The sequence below is a fragment of the Cryptomeria japonica genome, chromosome 10 (genome assembly GCF_030272615.1).
Source record: "Cryptomeria japonica chromosome 10, Sugi_1.0, whole genome shotgun sequence".
In the NCBI taxonomy this organism is placed as follows: domain Eukaryota; kingdom Viridiplantae; phylum Streptophyta; class Pinopsida; order Cupressales; family Cupressaceae; genus Cryptomeria; species Cryptomeria japonica.
In genome coordinates, this window is record NC_081414.1 from 678,419,020 (window position 1) to 678,436,297 (window position 17,278).

Here is a 17,278-nt window from a genome sequence, read left to right on the forward strand (position 1 = left end):
CACCAACCCTTGCACTGAGCTCCAACTCAGTGATTACAATGAAATAAATCAATAAAATAGTAATAACCTTGATACAAATGAGATTTGTAATTCTCACACTTATCTCTGTCTAATGCTCTATGTTCTTTGCATCAGCTCTGTCGGATCTCCCTTCACTCTCCCTCAGACTTACCGATAGAATCCTCTCTCTACTAGTTTTAACTCTTCACTGCTTCTTTGCTTCATTCCTACTAGTTCAGACACTTCCGGTTAGGAGAAATAACAAACTTTGCAACTACTTAACTAGTTACTTCAACCCTTATCGGTTGAATCTCTTTCTGTCACTCTACCTCTGCTCAAATTTTTCCTTGTCAGATTTTATTTGACACTCACTCTTCACTACTTCACTCACTTATGCCTTCTTACTAGTTGGACACAATTAGTTGAATGATCTATTAGTTTCTATGACACCTCACTGGTTAAATCCTCTTACCAATTCTATCAAGCACTCAATCACTTCAATGATCTTTGTTGAATTCTCCGACTGATTAACTCTCTCTTGCACACTCACACTCACACTCACACTCTATTCTTCAATATCTGGAACCACACCATCTGGTAGCACCAATCATCTATGATCTTTGGTCTACATATTTATAGCCATGCTTTCCCACCAAAACAAAGAACCAAATCTTGGCGTGCAACGGTTTGCTTCACCGACTCAATCTGTATCAGATTACATCGAATCTCTTCTCTAAGATTGTCAACCTACAATAGATCACTACCAATCTTGCTTCTTCCAATACATATTTTCTATATTTAGCAAACACAACAAATTGATCATCGACCTACATTTGTGAATCAAATTAAATTATCTCACTATTTGATACTCCAAGTCAGATCTATATCTACACAACCTGCATCGATCATCACAACACAAACCTCTACCTTTCAGTCTACCTCAAGCCGCAAACTCCTGCACTCGACTTGTGATTTATGTAGTCGACATTAATGTTGACCTACTCACCAACTATCTCACTAACGCACCATTTATCCTCCAGTGCACATACGCCACATGTGTCCTACGTGTCATCATCATTGGCATCCACCTCAGCTTAGGCCACTATGTCGGTTTAGGCTTAGCCACTGACCACAACACATAACCTATATTCCCTTTATACTACCAATCCATCTTACCTTATCAGTGATGCACTAACCGTTTAATCCTCAAACCATGCAGTCACCTATTTTGTTGGTGGGATCACATCACCTTGGTCATAAACTTGCCAATCCACATCATGCTCATCTTCATCTGATGGGAGCTTTTCACTTCTGCACTTCCTTGCACATCAGTAGCTCTGTTTACTGGTTGACACTACTCCTACCTTCATAATGGTAACATCATGCCAGCAGTCTTCAACTGTCATTGCATCAATTTGCATCTACATTTTGGTTGACACCAGCATCTCGGAGTGAGTCCATCTCTACAAATGCCAAACCTTCCTTCTCCTTCATTTTCCTGGACATCATCTCAACCTATTTTCCAAAGAGGCAAAGTCATCACTTCTTATTCTTCCTCTTTTGTCCTGGTATCTCATCATGCCTTATATTTCTTGACTAACCTATCCTAGAGAGTTATAATGCATTCCATGCATGTTGGGAGATAAGCTAAGTATTATCACTTACGTATGGGAGTAGATTTACTGAAGCACTTAACCTGACAACACCCAATGGGAGTGGATGCTTGTCACCTACTCATTTTGCTTCTAGTGTTGCACCAATGTGGACTTCCTTGTTTGAGTAGATACATCTTCAATCAAAACTCATAACCCAGTAGACATCCCTTTTGTCTACCTTACTATCTTCCAATCTTCTCTTCATCTGGTGACAACATCTTCATCTGATAAGAATCCTTCTATATGACATCTAAATACATACCGGTTGCCTACACTTTCTCTATTAGCTCAACCTTTCTTGCTTACTAGTAACATGCTTGACATCAATGACAACAAAATGCCAACAAGAAACACAAGCAAAATAAGATGTGATAGTAGGTACTCCCTATACCTCTCCAAACTGCCTAAGTACCCATCCTAGTAGGTACATCTATTGGCAATTTGGAGGAATTGATTATGTGTTGCATTAATGTTTGTCATTGACATTAGCACTAGCTTGTTTGGCAGTCTACTGAGTTCCGGTAGAGTGGTTGGATTGTGATGTTGATCTGGAGACTATCTCCGATATTCTCTGATACGTTCTGTTTGGTGGAATTGGTTTGGTTCAGTCATTCATGTCATTCAAATGCATGTCAAATTCAGTTGGTTTGGGATTTGGTGATCCGGAAGCTATCTTATGTTCTAGTAAGCCTTTTGGTTATCGAAAAGGGTTTTACTAGTAGAGCTTTATTGAAGATCTTTTGATAGATTTGATAAGTGGTGTTGGTGCGGCTTCGAGATAGTTCTCAAGATGATGATGGTTATCATGTTCGCATTCTAGTTGATTGGTGGTGTTGCATTTGGCTTATGGTGACCTATTTTAGGTCCGGTGTTATTTTGTTAGGTTATGGATTGGTTTATATAATGTGTTGGTGGATGTTCCCGATGTGTTACCGGTTGGATTTATTGTTTGGTTAATGTTGTTTCGGTCTTAGGCCGACTTGGATTATCATTGGTTTGTGGGTTTATGTAATGGATTTATTGTATTATCTTTTAGGTGGCCGACCTAATTGTTTAGGTCCCAAGTTGGTATAAATATGATGTAAGATCTCTTTGTAGATCATTGGTCATGGGCTATGGGATTATCTGTGTGTGAATAAAGTTGTAATCATATGTAGAGGTTTTGGTCGATCATAGGTGATCGAATTGGGTTTGAGTAAGAGGTTTAAGACCTCTGGTATTGAGCTTAACTAGAACTACACTCAGGCATAGGAGATGTTATTCTTGCAGTTCATTCTTATTTCTAGATTATAGTCCGAAGATTTCTTGCAGTCAGTGAGACTCCTTTTGTGATGAGGAGTGCGCTCTAGGCTATTGGCCTTCCTGCATGTGTAGGCCCCTCATATGTAATATTTATTCATCTGATTAGTGGATAGATATTGTGGGTCTCCAATCCCACCATGTTTTTTACTTTTTAAGTTTTTCCATGTATATATATGTGGTATTATGGTGTTCATCTTTGTGGTTGCATTATTACTTCTTATTATTTACTTTTATGTATACTGGTTGCTAAGTTGTTGTGATAATAAGGTTAAAATTAATCTTTCCGAGAGAACATTGATTCACCCCCCCTCTCAGTGTTCTTTGATTCCAACAACATTTCAATGATCCTTTGTGTCTCCACAGTCCTCCCAATGAGATATCTTTGTTGTCTACAGAATGGTAAATGTTGAGCATCATCTGCCCAATCGGGGCAATCCAAGTAAGGTCTCCAAATGAAATGCTGCGAGATGTCAAGATGATGTTGTCAATACAATGTGTTACCCAAGCCCCTATGTCTAATCTTGGGTGTATATCTATAAGCATTTGGCTCCTCAGGCTGCAAGTCAACATGAATAACTGGCGTCGAGATAGAAATGTTCTCTCAAGCCCATGTCTGCAGCAATGTAACACCACAACTGATAGATTTGTATCTCAAGTAAACAATGTTGTGCATCTGGTAATAAATCATCGCTAAAAGACAAGGACCCCAAGCATACACATGACAATGAACAATCATATCATGAAGGACTCTACCCCATCCAACTAGGAATCCATGACCTCTCCTATGAGGGATAAGTACACCACCTACCCATAATCTCTGGCAAATGTAATACATGATACAAACCCAGATGTCGGATGTGAGAAACCTCCTCATCAAGTAGCTGATCTCGAAGATCGAGACCACTAGGTCTACTCTATCGGCAATATAGAACTCCAATATTCTCATACACAATAAAAATGATGAAAATGTCAGATACCATACGACGTGATAAAAATTCATTATATGCATGACAAGAAAACACCACCTTATAATGAATGTGTGACATTTATAGTGCATGCGTTACATTTAGTACTAATGTTTTACATTTATAGTGATTGCATAACAATTACAAGGAATGTGTGAAGACATGAAACAATGCATAAAACAACAATCTTTTACATAACACTTAATATGCTTGTGGTACACTTACACTATTGCATAACATTTATGACTAATGTGTTACACTTAACAAGATTGCATAAAAATCAACATACGTATGCGTAAAGCTAAAAAGATCAGGATTCTCAAAAAAAATGGAAAAATTGATAAAAGCAGGCAAAAATAAAAATAAAAATTGGATACATACCATGTCGCCTGTCCCAGGTGGTCTCTGATACAAACGTACTCACTCGGACAAGTGTTGTTGTGCCCTAATGCCAACCATGATGATTAAACACTCGCAATAAAGCACTAAACTCACAATGAACTTCAAGAACTCAAAATAAGGCAAATGAGCAAATAAAAGGTCAAAATCACTATTTATAGCTCAAAATTAGGGTTTTCTCACTCCGATGGTTGTGGTTCCCCTGAATTTCAAAACACTTGTAGGCCAGTCAAATGGACACAGAATTGCACGAAACTTCACACAATTGCTCAGTACCATGATATTGAAAAAATGGTCTCAGTTCCATAATTTTTCGACCACTATTTTCGAGGGGGCATATTTACACCCTAAGCGTCGCTAGGGCATACTAGGGCATAATTTTTTTATTTTCTTTGAAAAAAAGTTGTTCCAACATTCTTTCAAAGAGGGACAAATGTAGACACCTAAAAAATGTCTCATTGATCATATACTAATTATTCCTCTAATTGATTAAATAATTCTTTAATTATTTAATCAATCTAATTAATCTTATTCTTCTAAATTCATATTTCATCATCATCTTACTAATTATTTCAATTTCTATTTCTATAATCAATTAAAAATTTAACCCCTTTCTTAATATTAATTAAATATCAATTGTGATTTTAATCCTTTAATTTAAATAATCTTTATTATTTAATTAAATTAAATTTCTAAATAATTAAATAGTTTCTTTAAATTATTTAATTAACTAATTTATTTTTCTAATTCCAATTCCAAACTCTTAAATTCTAATTTCGTCTAATTTCATTTAATTTCATTAATTCTTCTAATTTCATTTGATTTCATTAATTCTCAAATTCAAATTCAAATTCATAGTCTTCTAATTTCATCTAATTTCAAATACATGTGCATGATTTAAAAAATCAAATTGAAAATCAAAGTCAAGTTCTAAATATATTCAAATAACAAATTGAATTTAAAATAATTTCAATATTTGAATTAAATCTCATGCAAAGACTAAATTGAAAATCAAAGTCAAAGTGCAAGCACATGTTAAATTAATTAATTAAATCATTATCCTTTCAATTCCTATTTCTATCTTCCACTTTGCTTTCTTCCAAAAAGCTTTCAATCAGTTAACTATTAAATCTATTTTAATTGATTAATTGCATCAGTCTTTAATTATCTTCCAATCATTCTTTTTAATATTTCAATCAGTTTTTTTCTCAACCACTTAACTCATTTATCTATTCAATCTATTGAGTTCCATCTCCAAATCAGCAGTTCAACTATCAATCAACATGTGAGCTCACCTAAGTTCCATCTCTTAATCATTTTGTTCCACCTCTCAATCAATCTCACCCAAAAATCTATAAATTCAGCATTCAATTCTCCATTTTCAAACTTCACGAGAATCACGAACTTCGAATCTTGGTGTCAATTGCAGGTTGCCAGCGTAATATCTGAGAACCATCATACCATGAAGAAGAGAAGAATAATGGAAGCCATATGCAGTCATGGGATAGGGAGTCTTAATTGATATTTTACATCCTTATTTCTTTGATTGTGTTATTATATTGATGTTGTTTGAATTATTTAGCTAGAATAGGGATTCGTGATTTCCTTATTATTTCTAGTTAAGAAATGATGATTTTAAGCATACAATAGCTGCTTATAAGAATCTCAAGGTATATTAGATGGATGTGAAGTCAACCTTTTTGAATGGTGAATTGGAAGAAGTTTGTTGGCAGTGGGCCAACGTTCCTCGTGGGGATTCATGACATGGTTTAACAACCTCCTGTGGATTCTATAAGTCTAGTGGTTGTATTAGGAATTGAAAGGTTGATCTTTTGGTGCAACGATAACCCTAGCTTCTAACAAGTGGTATCAGAGCTTGGTCACAATTTCATATCATGCATGCCACGATGAGTGACGCTAGGAGGAGGATTGTTGGCAGTGGGCTAGCATCCCTCACGGGGATTCACGACATGGTTTAATAGCCTCCTATTGATTCTATAAGTCTAGTGGTTGTATCGGGCATTGAAAGGTTGATTTTTTGGTGCAATGACAACCCTAGTTTGTAACAAAGTCTACATTGAACAATCAGATGGATTTTCATTGACAAATGGAGACCTGGTATGCAAATTGAAGAAAACATTGTATGGACTTAAACAAGCCCCTAGAGCTTGGTATGCTTGATTGGACATGTATTTGATGAAGTTGAGATTCTATAAAGGCATTGTTGATAGTAATTTATACTTCAAGATTGCTAATGATAACATTTTGATTATTAAAGTTTTTGTTGATGACATCATTTTTTGAGGAGAAGATGATTTGAGTAAGAAGTTTGTTGATGATATGAAAAAAGAGTTTGAGATATCTATAATAGGTGAGATGAAATTATTTTTGGGATTGCGAATTACACAAAATGATAAAGGCATTTCATATCTCAATCAAAGTATGTGAAGGAATTGCTGAAGAAGTTTGCATTAGGTGATTTCAAACTTGTTGGAACTGCTATGGTAACCAAATGCAAGATGACAATGGATGATGAATATCCAAAGGCTAATCAGACTTTGTACAGATCTATGATTGGTGGACTACTATATTTGACTCAGACTAGACCAGACATTATGAATGTTGTATGTCTTGTTGCAAGATTCTAGGATAATCCTAAAGAAAGTCATCTTACTGTTGTGAAAAGGATATTTAGATCTTTGAAGGGAAGAGTTTATAAGGTTTGTGGTATCCGAAGAATGATGATTTTATTTTATTTTCTTATACACATGTTGATTGGGTAGGTGATGTGGATGACTGGAAGAGCACTACAGGTGGTAAATTCTTTTTGGGAAAGAAGTTGGTTTCTTGGGCAAGTAAGAAGAAGAATTCTATTTCTTTATCTACTGCAAAAGATCAATACATTGTTGCTACTAGCAATTATACTTAGGTAATTTGGATGGAGAAATGCTCAAGGATATTAGAGTTGTTTACAATGAGCCTACTATTATATATTGACAATTCAAGTGATATCAATATTTCTAAGAATTCAGTGTTGCATTTCAAGACAAAACACATATCAATCAAGTTTCATTTCTTGAGAGAGAAGGTGAATGAGAAAGAAGTTAGATTGGAGTATGTATCTACAAAGGACCGGATTGTAGATATCTTTAAGAAGCCTTTGCCTATAGATACATTTATATATCTAAGAGATAAGTTAGGGGTGATTGCCCCTCCTAATGTGAACTAGATGCATTGAGATGCATCAATTCGATGGACTTCATAGTCTTATCTTGATATCTGGATTGATGAGTGGGTGTTGCTACTTAGAGGGAGTAATAAGTATGTGGTTTAGTTTGTGATTGTGTGAGGTAGAGTTATTCAGTTTTGAGAGCCTTTTGCATTGATGTCAAAGGGGGAGAGAAGCATGTGATAAAATGTCTTATCTATCTAAGGTAGAGAGCTATGTGTGCATGATCTCAGGGGGAGATTGTTGGAGTTGATTTCTTTCTTTGCATTGATTGTTTTTCACATTCATATGTTGCCATCAATTCCAAAGGGAGAGATTGTTGGATATTAGAGTTGTTGGAATGTGTTGGTGTCATTGATTTCAACATATTCCTATTTTCTTGTGCTTCGGTGTTGCAGAGAGTTGGTAATGCAAGAGCATCACCGATTCACAACAATCTTGCATCAACAAAACAAATTTTTTTTTTTTTCTATTTTCTTTTCTGTTTGTAGTTTCAGTTTTCCTTTCTATGTGTCCCAATTTTGGATCACCGGATCCTATGGAGTTGGATTCTACTTGAAGACTTTACCATCTTTCTTTCTTTCAAACCACATCTCATTTGGATCACTTTTCGGCAAGATATCGCTACTAGTTTCCTTGATAGTTTCTTGTTACCAGTTACTTGAGACCTATCTGGTGATCTACTGGAACCCATTCTGAAGCTTGCATAGCCTTGGACATTGATCTTGATGTTTCTTGGCATGTGGTTGACCTTATACGTTTCACAATTTGGATTTTTTGAAGGAATCTCTTGACGGAGGCCGACCTTGTTAATTTTGCAAGTTAGGTCTTGTTCTTCAGGTTTTGATCCTTTTTTAGGCTAACTTGACCCTTTAGATCAATATATATATTTTTAATGATATTTTAGAATGTAATCAACAAGAAAATTAAGAAGTATTAAATAGCTAGACTATGCCTAGAAGATAGATATTTCGATTCAAGGTCCTAGTGTGACCTATTCTACTAGGCCTGGGTGTCGTTATGTTGTAATCTAGTTGTTACCAGTTGGATGTAATCAAATTTCATGCAATAAAACTATATGTTCTGCATTGCCTCCATCATAGCTATGTGTTTCTATTGTGTTTACTCTTGCTGACTGGTTGGGACTGATCTCCTTGAGGTCCCTCCTCGTCGGTGACTTCTTAAAGTGGTATCAAAGGGAAGTTTCATTCTAGAGGTTGAATGTCCTGAATTTTGTTGTAGGGTGGTGGATTATGGATCCAACCTACAATTGTGGAGGACTAGCATCGATTAGTGGTGCGAAGAGGAACTAGGAATGGTGGAGTGTGTGGGAATGCATACCATGTTGTAATGGAGATGTTGTGAGGAATAGCAGTCCGGTTAGAAGCCATGGAGATAGTCCAGAGAAGAGGCCAACATATTGAGGATGTGAGAAAAGAGGAAGGAGAAGAAGCCTTGGCAGAACAAGTGAACCTACCGACGGAGGAAAGGTTTTTAAGGGTTGTGAGTAGGGTGAACACTAAACCTCATTTTACCCCACCAAAATATGATGGGAAGTTAGATTCAGATGAATTGATGGATTGGGTCTTGGAGATGGAGAAGTATTTTGATTTTGAAAATATTGCAGAAGAGAGGAAGGAGAAATATGCCTATACCCGGTTGAAAGGTCATGCATCTCTTTGGTGGGAGCATTTGCAAGTTGATAGGCAAAGAAGAGGTAAGGAAAAGATTAAGACATAGGATAGGATGATTGCTAAGTAAAAATCAAAGTTTGTCTTGACGAATTATCAAGTAGATTTGTTCCAAAAGTTGCAGAATCTGAGATAGAAGGAATCTAGTATGAAGGAGTACGCTGAAGGATTTTACAATTTGAACATCAGATCCGGACATGTTGATGATGAATTGAACAAATTGCAAGATATTTGAACAGATTGTGGATGTCTATAAAAGATGAACTTAATATAATAAAATTGGAGAGTGTTGAAGAGGCTTACCAATATGCAATAAAGGCTAAAGAGAAATTGAACAAAAGGCATGAGCAGAGACAAAGAGGTAGAGGTGGAAGGTTTACTAGAGGAAGATGAACCATTATAGATCATAACAAGGACAAGGAAGTGAGCAAGGAAGGTAATTAATATCGAAAGGATGATAGAAATTTCTACTGGAGGAGAGATCCAAATGGTTACTGGAATGGAAACTTTGGAAGACAAGACAAAAGGACATTTAGAGGAACCTTCTTTAAATGTGGAGGAGAAGGACACCATGCATTTGAATGTAAGAAGACAGAGGCTACTAGAAGAGCACCAGTGGTGGAAGAGAACCCCACCAGATCAAAAAATAAATAGGAAGATGGAGAACTATTGATGATGAGGAGAGCTTTGTGTTATACCGGAGGAGATGAAGAACCCTTGCAGAGGAAGAACCTGTTCAAGACCAAATATAAGGTATCCGGTAAGTGTTGTAAAGTTGTTATTGATAGTGGTAATTCAGATAATCTTGTTTCAAAAGAGATGGTGAATAATTTGAAATTGGATAGATTGAAACACCCTAAGCCTTATCAGATAGCATGGATTTAGGATGAACATAAGTTGTTAGTAAGTGAATGGTGTTTAGTAAAATTGAAAATTGGGAATTATCATGACGAAGTTTTGTGTGATATTATGCCTATGGATATTTGTCATATTTTGTTGGGAAGACCTTGGTAGTTTGATAGACAGGCAATACATGATGGGAGGAAGAATACATACACTATTATGGCTGATGGGATGAAGCAAACCTTGTTGCCTTTGGAGGAACCTTTGAAGAATGAAGTCTGTACATATACCAGAATCTGTCTAGTAGATTGAAGGAAGTTCATGGATGGACTAAGAGACCGGAACCAGAAGGAGAATACCCAAAAGAGATAAGATATTTGCTGACAGAGTATGAGGACATTATTTCAAATAATGTACTTGATGGATAGCCACCTATTAGAAGTATTAGTCATTGCATGGACCTAGTTCTCAAAGCTAGTTTGCCTAACAAAGTTGCACATTGGTTGACACCGATAGACAATAAAGAACTGAATAGATAAGTGCAAGAGCTATTAGAGAAAGTTTTGATCAGGGAAAGTTTGAGCCCTTGTGCAGTACTAGCAGTATTAGCACCTAAGAAGAATAGAGGATGTGTACCGATTCAATAACAGTAAACAAGATCACAGTGAAATACCGGTTTCCTTTTCCTAGGATGGATGACATAATGGACTGCTTGAGTGGAGAAAAATACTTTACAAATATAGATTGGAAGAGTGGATATCATCATATCAAGATCAGAGATGATGATGAGTGGAAGGCAACATTTAAGACAAATGAAGGATTATATGAATGGTTGGTGATGCCTTTTGGATTGACTAATGCATCGAGTACTTTCATGAGGCTGATGAATGAGGTATTGAAGAAATTCTTGCATAAGTTTGTTATTGTGTATTTGGATGACATTCTGATTTTTCAGTAAGATAAAAGAGGAGAATTTGTTGCAGTTAAAACAAGTTTTACAGAGGTTGAGAGAAGAGAAGTTGTTGATCAATATCAAGAAGTGCACTTTCATGAAGGATGAGTTAGTCTATTTAGGATTTGTGATATCTAAGGATGGTTTGAAGATGGACCCTGAGAAAGTGAAAGCCATTGTTGAGAGGCCTACACCAGGAAGAATTGGAGAGGAAAGATCATTTCATGGATTAGCTAGTTTTTACAGGAAGTTTATTAGAAATTTTAGTTCATATTGTAACCCTATGACTAAGACCATGAGGGGAGATCGGAAGGAATTCAAGTGGACCCTCAGAGAAAACAAAAGTTTTGAATTGTTGAAACAAAAAGTGACTGAACAACCCCTATTGGCTTTACTAGATTTCAATAAGGTATTTCAAGCAGATTGTGATACAAATGGAACATCAATAGGAGCAGTTTTGAGTCAAGAAGGGAGAGCAATAGCATATTTCAATCAGAAATTAAATGATGCCTGGAAGAGATACTCAGTGTATGATCAAGAATTTTATGCCATAGTTCAAGCCTTAAAGAAATGGAGACATTACTTGTTTCCTAAGGAGTTTGTGTTGTATATAGATCATCAAGCTTTGTAGTATTTGAACAGCTAGAGTAAGTTGAATTAGAGACATATGAGATGGGTAGAGTTCTTGCATAGTTACACCTTTGTGTTGAAGCATAGAAGTAGGAAATCTAACAAAGTTGTTGATGCATTGAGTAGGAGAAGGAATTTACTGACAGAGATGAGAGTGGTAGTATTAGGTTTTAAAGATTTGAAGACCTTGTATGATGAACACCTGGATTTTGTAGAACCTTGGAAAGCATGTAGAGAATCGATTATGGTTGATAGGAGAAAATGGTTGGATTATTCCATTCTGGATGGGATGTTATTCAAGGGAGTTCATTTATGCATACCTAAGAGTTCCATGAGAGAGAACCCGATAAAATAGAAGCATAGTGGAGGTTTAGCTGGACATTTTGGCATTGATAAAACAATTGCATTGGTGAGTGAGTAGTACTTTTGGCCCCAGATCCATAAGGATGTTAAGAGATATCTGAAGAGTTGTAGAGTTTGTCAAGTTGCCAAAGGTAGTAGTCAAAATGTGGGATTGTATAAACCTTTGACAGTATTGGTAAGACCTTGGGAGTATAAGCACAGATTTTGTACTTGGATTACCTAAGACACCAAGAGGGAATGATTCTATATTTGTGGTAGTGGATAGATTTTCAAAGATGGTTCATTTCATACCTTGTAAGAAGACATCAGATGTATTTCATGTAGAAGACTTATTTTTCAAGGAAGTGGTAATATTGCATGGATTACCTAAGAGCATAGTTTCAGACAAAGACACTAAGTTTGTTGGCTATTTTTGGAAAACACTTTAGAAGAAGATGAAGTCAGATTTGAAGTTCAGTTCTACTTTTCATCCATAGACTGATGGACAAACATAAGTAGTTAACCAAAGTTTTGGGAAACTTGTTGAGATGTTGAGTGGGAGATAAAACCGGAAGTTAGGATTTGATCCTTGCACAAGAAGTGTTTGCCTATAACAATTCAATGAATAGAAGTACTGGAAAAACACCTTTTGATATTGTTATCGGAGTGCATCCTAGAGGAATAGAAAAATTGAGAGACATTAGCAGTGAAGACCAGAATAGTTCAGAAGCAGAAGAATTTGCAGATCACATGGCAGCATTGCATATTCAGGTTAGACAACATTTGGAAGACATGAATAGAAAATATAAGGAGAAGGCAGATGAGAAGAGGAGACATAAGGAATTTGAAGTTGGCAATGAAGTGATGGTATATTTGAGAAAAGAAAGATTTCTGGTTGGAACTTATAATAAGTTGTAGATGAAGAAGTTTAGACCCTGTAAGATCTTGAGGAAGTTCAATTCTAGAAATGCATATGAAATAGAGCTACCGGATAATCTAAGTATTTCACCTATATTAAACATTACAGATCTTCATGAGTACCATGACCCAGAATTCAGTGAGAAAAGTGTTGCAGGCCTTGAGAGACAATTACCCTAGTAGGAACTAGATCAGATTGAAGAGATTTTGGACAATAGGATTAGGCATAGTACCCGAAGCATTCAATACAAAGACAAGTTGTTGAGAAGATGTCTACTAAGATCAAATAAATTATTGGACTAGCAAAGTCATCCTCTCCAACAATAGTTCAAGCCTCACCAGTAGCAGCAACCGGTAAAGGTGTGATGAAAAGGAAGAAACAAGAATCCATTATTGCTCCTATTACTTCTAGATCTGAGACTAAAGATGAACCTCTTAAGATACCCAAAATGTACATGAGAATTAAGAGGAAGAAGCTTGAGGAACAAAAGAAACATAAAATCAAGTTCACTCCTCTAGTAGCTCTCCAACAATCGTTGAAGGAGAGGAAGCCTACAAAGAAGAGGAAACCAGTAAAAGAGACAACCCCCACTCTGGGTAAGAAGAAGAAATATGAATTGGATATGTCTCTTCAATATAGTAAAAGTGTTAAAGTTATCCATCCTTTATCTATAGATGATCTGGTTGAACAAATTACTAAGGATGGAATTTTGAGTAACATACAATATTACTATAAAAATATGGATGATGTTGAGAAAAAGGAAATTGAGGAAGAATTTTTTTTATACTTAGATATATATAACAAGGCCTTACTTGAGATAGAAAAGAAAATTCTAGCAGAGTTGTATAATAAATTAGATGCTAGGAGACTATCTGCACTTGAGGAAGATAAGCATATAAAGATTCAGGAACTGTTAACTATTTGTGGTGCTATAAATGAAGAAGAGATACAACAATGTCTTGAATTTGCAAATAAAACAATTTTATGGAGTAAGCACGGTCATATCAGCTTAATGGTAGGAAGAGTGAATGAAATAGTTAAAGAGACTCATGAGGCATGGGTAAAATTCTTTGTTGATAATCCAGGATTCTTTACATCACCAGAAGTCCTTCCTAAGTTTGATATTCCAGACATCCTAGTTGATGCTAGAGGAAAAGGAATATTAGGTGAATATCCACTAGTTTTAGATAGGAAAAAAACTGAGGATATTCCTTCGGCAGTCATAGATGTACTGGATATAGAGGAAAATAAACCAGTAGATATTGAGGACAATTCTCCTCTGGTTATTGATGTAATGGTAGAAGAAGTACTTGCACCAAGTGGCAAAGCCACCGGTGCTAAGGAGAAGGTACAAGATAAAGAGGATCAAAAGGTAGATGAGAAGCAAAAAGGACAAGAATAGATTGAAGTCAAGGTACCGACACCCTCACCGCTTGTTGGTCCCTCATTGTTGGCACTTGATACATCCAGTCAAGTAGATTTTAAGAATTTTGGAGAGAAGAACATATAGAATTTAAGTAGTTTTTAGTTAATGTTTGTTGCAGCTCAAAAGTTAATGAAGGAAGGATCTGAGTACAAGTAGGTGATTGAGAAAGCCATTCTAGTCCTACAACAGCTTGCACCAGAACACAAGGTTAATCAGGCAGCTAGTACCTCTGATAAGCTTAAAGGTTTGACTGAGCACATTGCAAAAGAGTACAAAACTCTTCAACAAGTGTCAAACTGGTAGTTGGTGGAGAGGTAAATGCATCTAGGAAGGTCACTTGTGATAATATGATCACATCAGACAAAGCTAAGCTGTTAGAAGAAATAACAAGGATTGATGAAGCACTTCACCAATGTAGTCATATATACCAGTCTTGCACTAACATAGAAAAACTAACAACAAACATGGATAGTAAAGTTGAGGATAAGGACAAGATAGAATAACTTGTAGTCAGCTTTTATGGTACTGAGTCATCGACTAGCACTGTTGATGGTCAAATTTTGCTTTTAGAGTTAGAAATTTCAGCCTTGGAGAAGGACAAGGACAAGTTAATCCGGTGGGCCAGAGAATTGAGAGGCTTAGTAAGTCCCTGACTTAATACTTTGTTACTTCATAAGTGGGAAAGTATAGAACAAATGAATATGCCCACACCAACAACATTAACAAAAGAAGAATTGCATGCTTACATTTTGAATAGGTTTGTATCAATATTGGGAACTTTGAAATTTGGTTGGGACACTTATTTTGCATATTTGAAGGGTGCTTACTCAGATATATTCAAGTACATTTAGATCTAGTAAACACAATTTTGATTCTTTCATTTATTTGCCCTAGATTTGGTATTGTTGTCAAAGGGGGAGAGGTTGGATGTGAAAAGATGTTAAGGGATATAAGAAGTAATGTATAGCTCAGGGGGAGCAACTTTCTCAGATCAGTTTTGGGAAGCTTGTGGACAAGAACCGAAACAACACTTCATTGATCCTTTTTTCACATGAGTGTTGCCATCAATGCCAAAGGGGGAGATTGTTGGTAATTGACAATAATCTGGGCTTGTGGTGTTGTCATTGATGGAAACACACATCATTTTGGGTTGGATACTTATCTAGCATCCTCCAGTATTCAAGTTTTAACATTCAGCATTCAAGGCAACCAACAAGCAAGGGAAACCGGCAAACTAGGAACCGGTATTTGGAAGCCGACATAGAAGATTGATGTGGCAAAGGTTTTAGTGGCATTGGTCATGAAGATTAATGTTTATATTTTTGTCTAGGTTGACATGTATTTATCTTTTGTAATATGATTGTAAGCCAACATAAGGCATTCATGTTTATGTATGTAAAGGGTATATAAGTCAGTCCAGCTACGTCATCTTGTGATATAGATGCAATAGGTTATGTGATATTATGCAAGAAAGATCTTGATAGGCCAAATGTGAATGTAATGATCTGTTGTCAACCTTGGTTATTTATGGAAAGGATTGGGAAGAAAACATGGTTACCGGTAAGGAAGGAGACAATGTTAATCGATACAGTTTGTACTTAAACCAAAATTCATCCAGCATATTTGATGTACACTTAGAGATCATAATTTTGTTTGTAATTAAGTACTTTACATCTGTAGTCAGTGAGGCTCCTTTGTGATGAGTGATGCACTTGAAAAGCACTGAGAGGGTGGGGGTGAATCAGTGACACCAAAAATAAAACTACTTCAAACACTAATTGGTAAATGAACTTAACAAAACTTTTAAACACAATGCATGTAATCCAAAATGATATAAGAACATCCACAATAAGTAAAACATCCACCATAACACAAGTGTTTGTATGTGGAAAACCCAAATAGGTAAAAACCATGGTAAGATGGAACTCACAAGTTAACTATCTGCAATAATAGATAACTGACCGGTTAGGGTCTACAAAGTGGTCTGCTAGGAGTGAATCTTGTTAGAGATCCCGAAGCTTGATTAGAAGCTTATACCCTTTGAAAGGTAGTACCCTATTATGAGTAACCTCGGTGGAGGATTTCTGAATCCAAACTAATGGATCACCCTATTAGAGGATTTGTACAAAGAAGCTTGTTAGAGATTACCCGGTTAGGGGATTTGAATTCTATTGTGATTGTTAGAAAACAATAGGATTGGTTTGATCTATCTGAGTAGCACAATACTTGCTTGATCAGATCCTTCTAAACATATTCAACACTTCTCTTCTGCATACTCTGCAACTTAACTCTTTTTTCTTTCATACACAACATATCACTTTCACTCATATGAAATAATTCATTGTGATGTCAATATATAGACATTTAGATTTCATGTCAGCCCAAATAAATCATAACATAATTTCTTAGGTGCAGTGTAACTGGTCAAGTGATCACAACCCACCACAAAAATACTACCAAAATTTGTCAGTGGGATAACTCATCACACAATCAATGAATATCAGTTGGAACAATCAATACCGATTAGAGTTAAATATATGAACTATTATCCTTGAATCTCCTGATATAATCTCTGCTTGATCTTCATGTTGATGTTGATTAATGTGTATCCACTAGTTGTCTTCTAAACATATATCGGTTGTCACAAAGTACTGGTTAGGTATAAACCTCTTAACCTCTAGCATACCAGTTGTAGTATAAACAACTTGAAGTTATACCGGTAGACAATGTAAACATATGTGTGTGTATGTGTTTCATCAATGACAACATATGATGAATTCATTACAATCATCATCAAGCCAACAATCTCCCCCTTTGGCATTGATGACAACACTTAGAAAATTTTATAGTAATACCGCTAAGTGTGCATGCAAAAAAAAATTTACACATATACACATGCTCCCCCTTAATACATACATTATACAA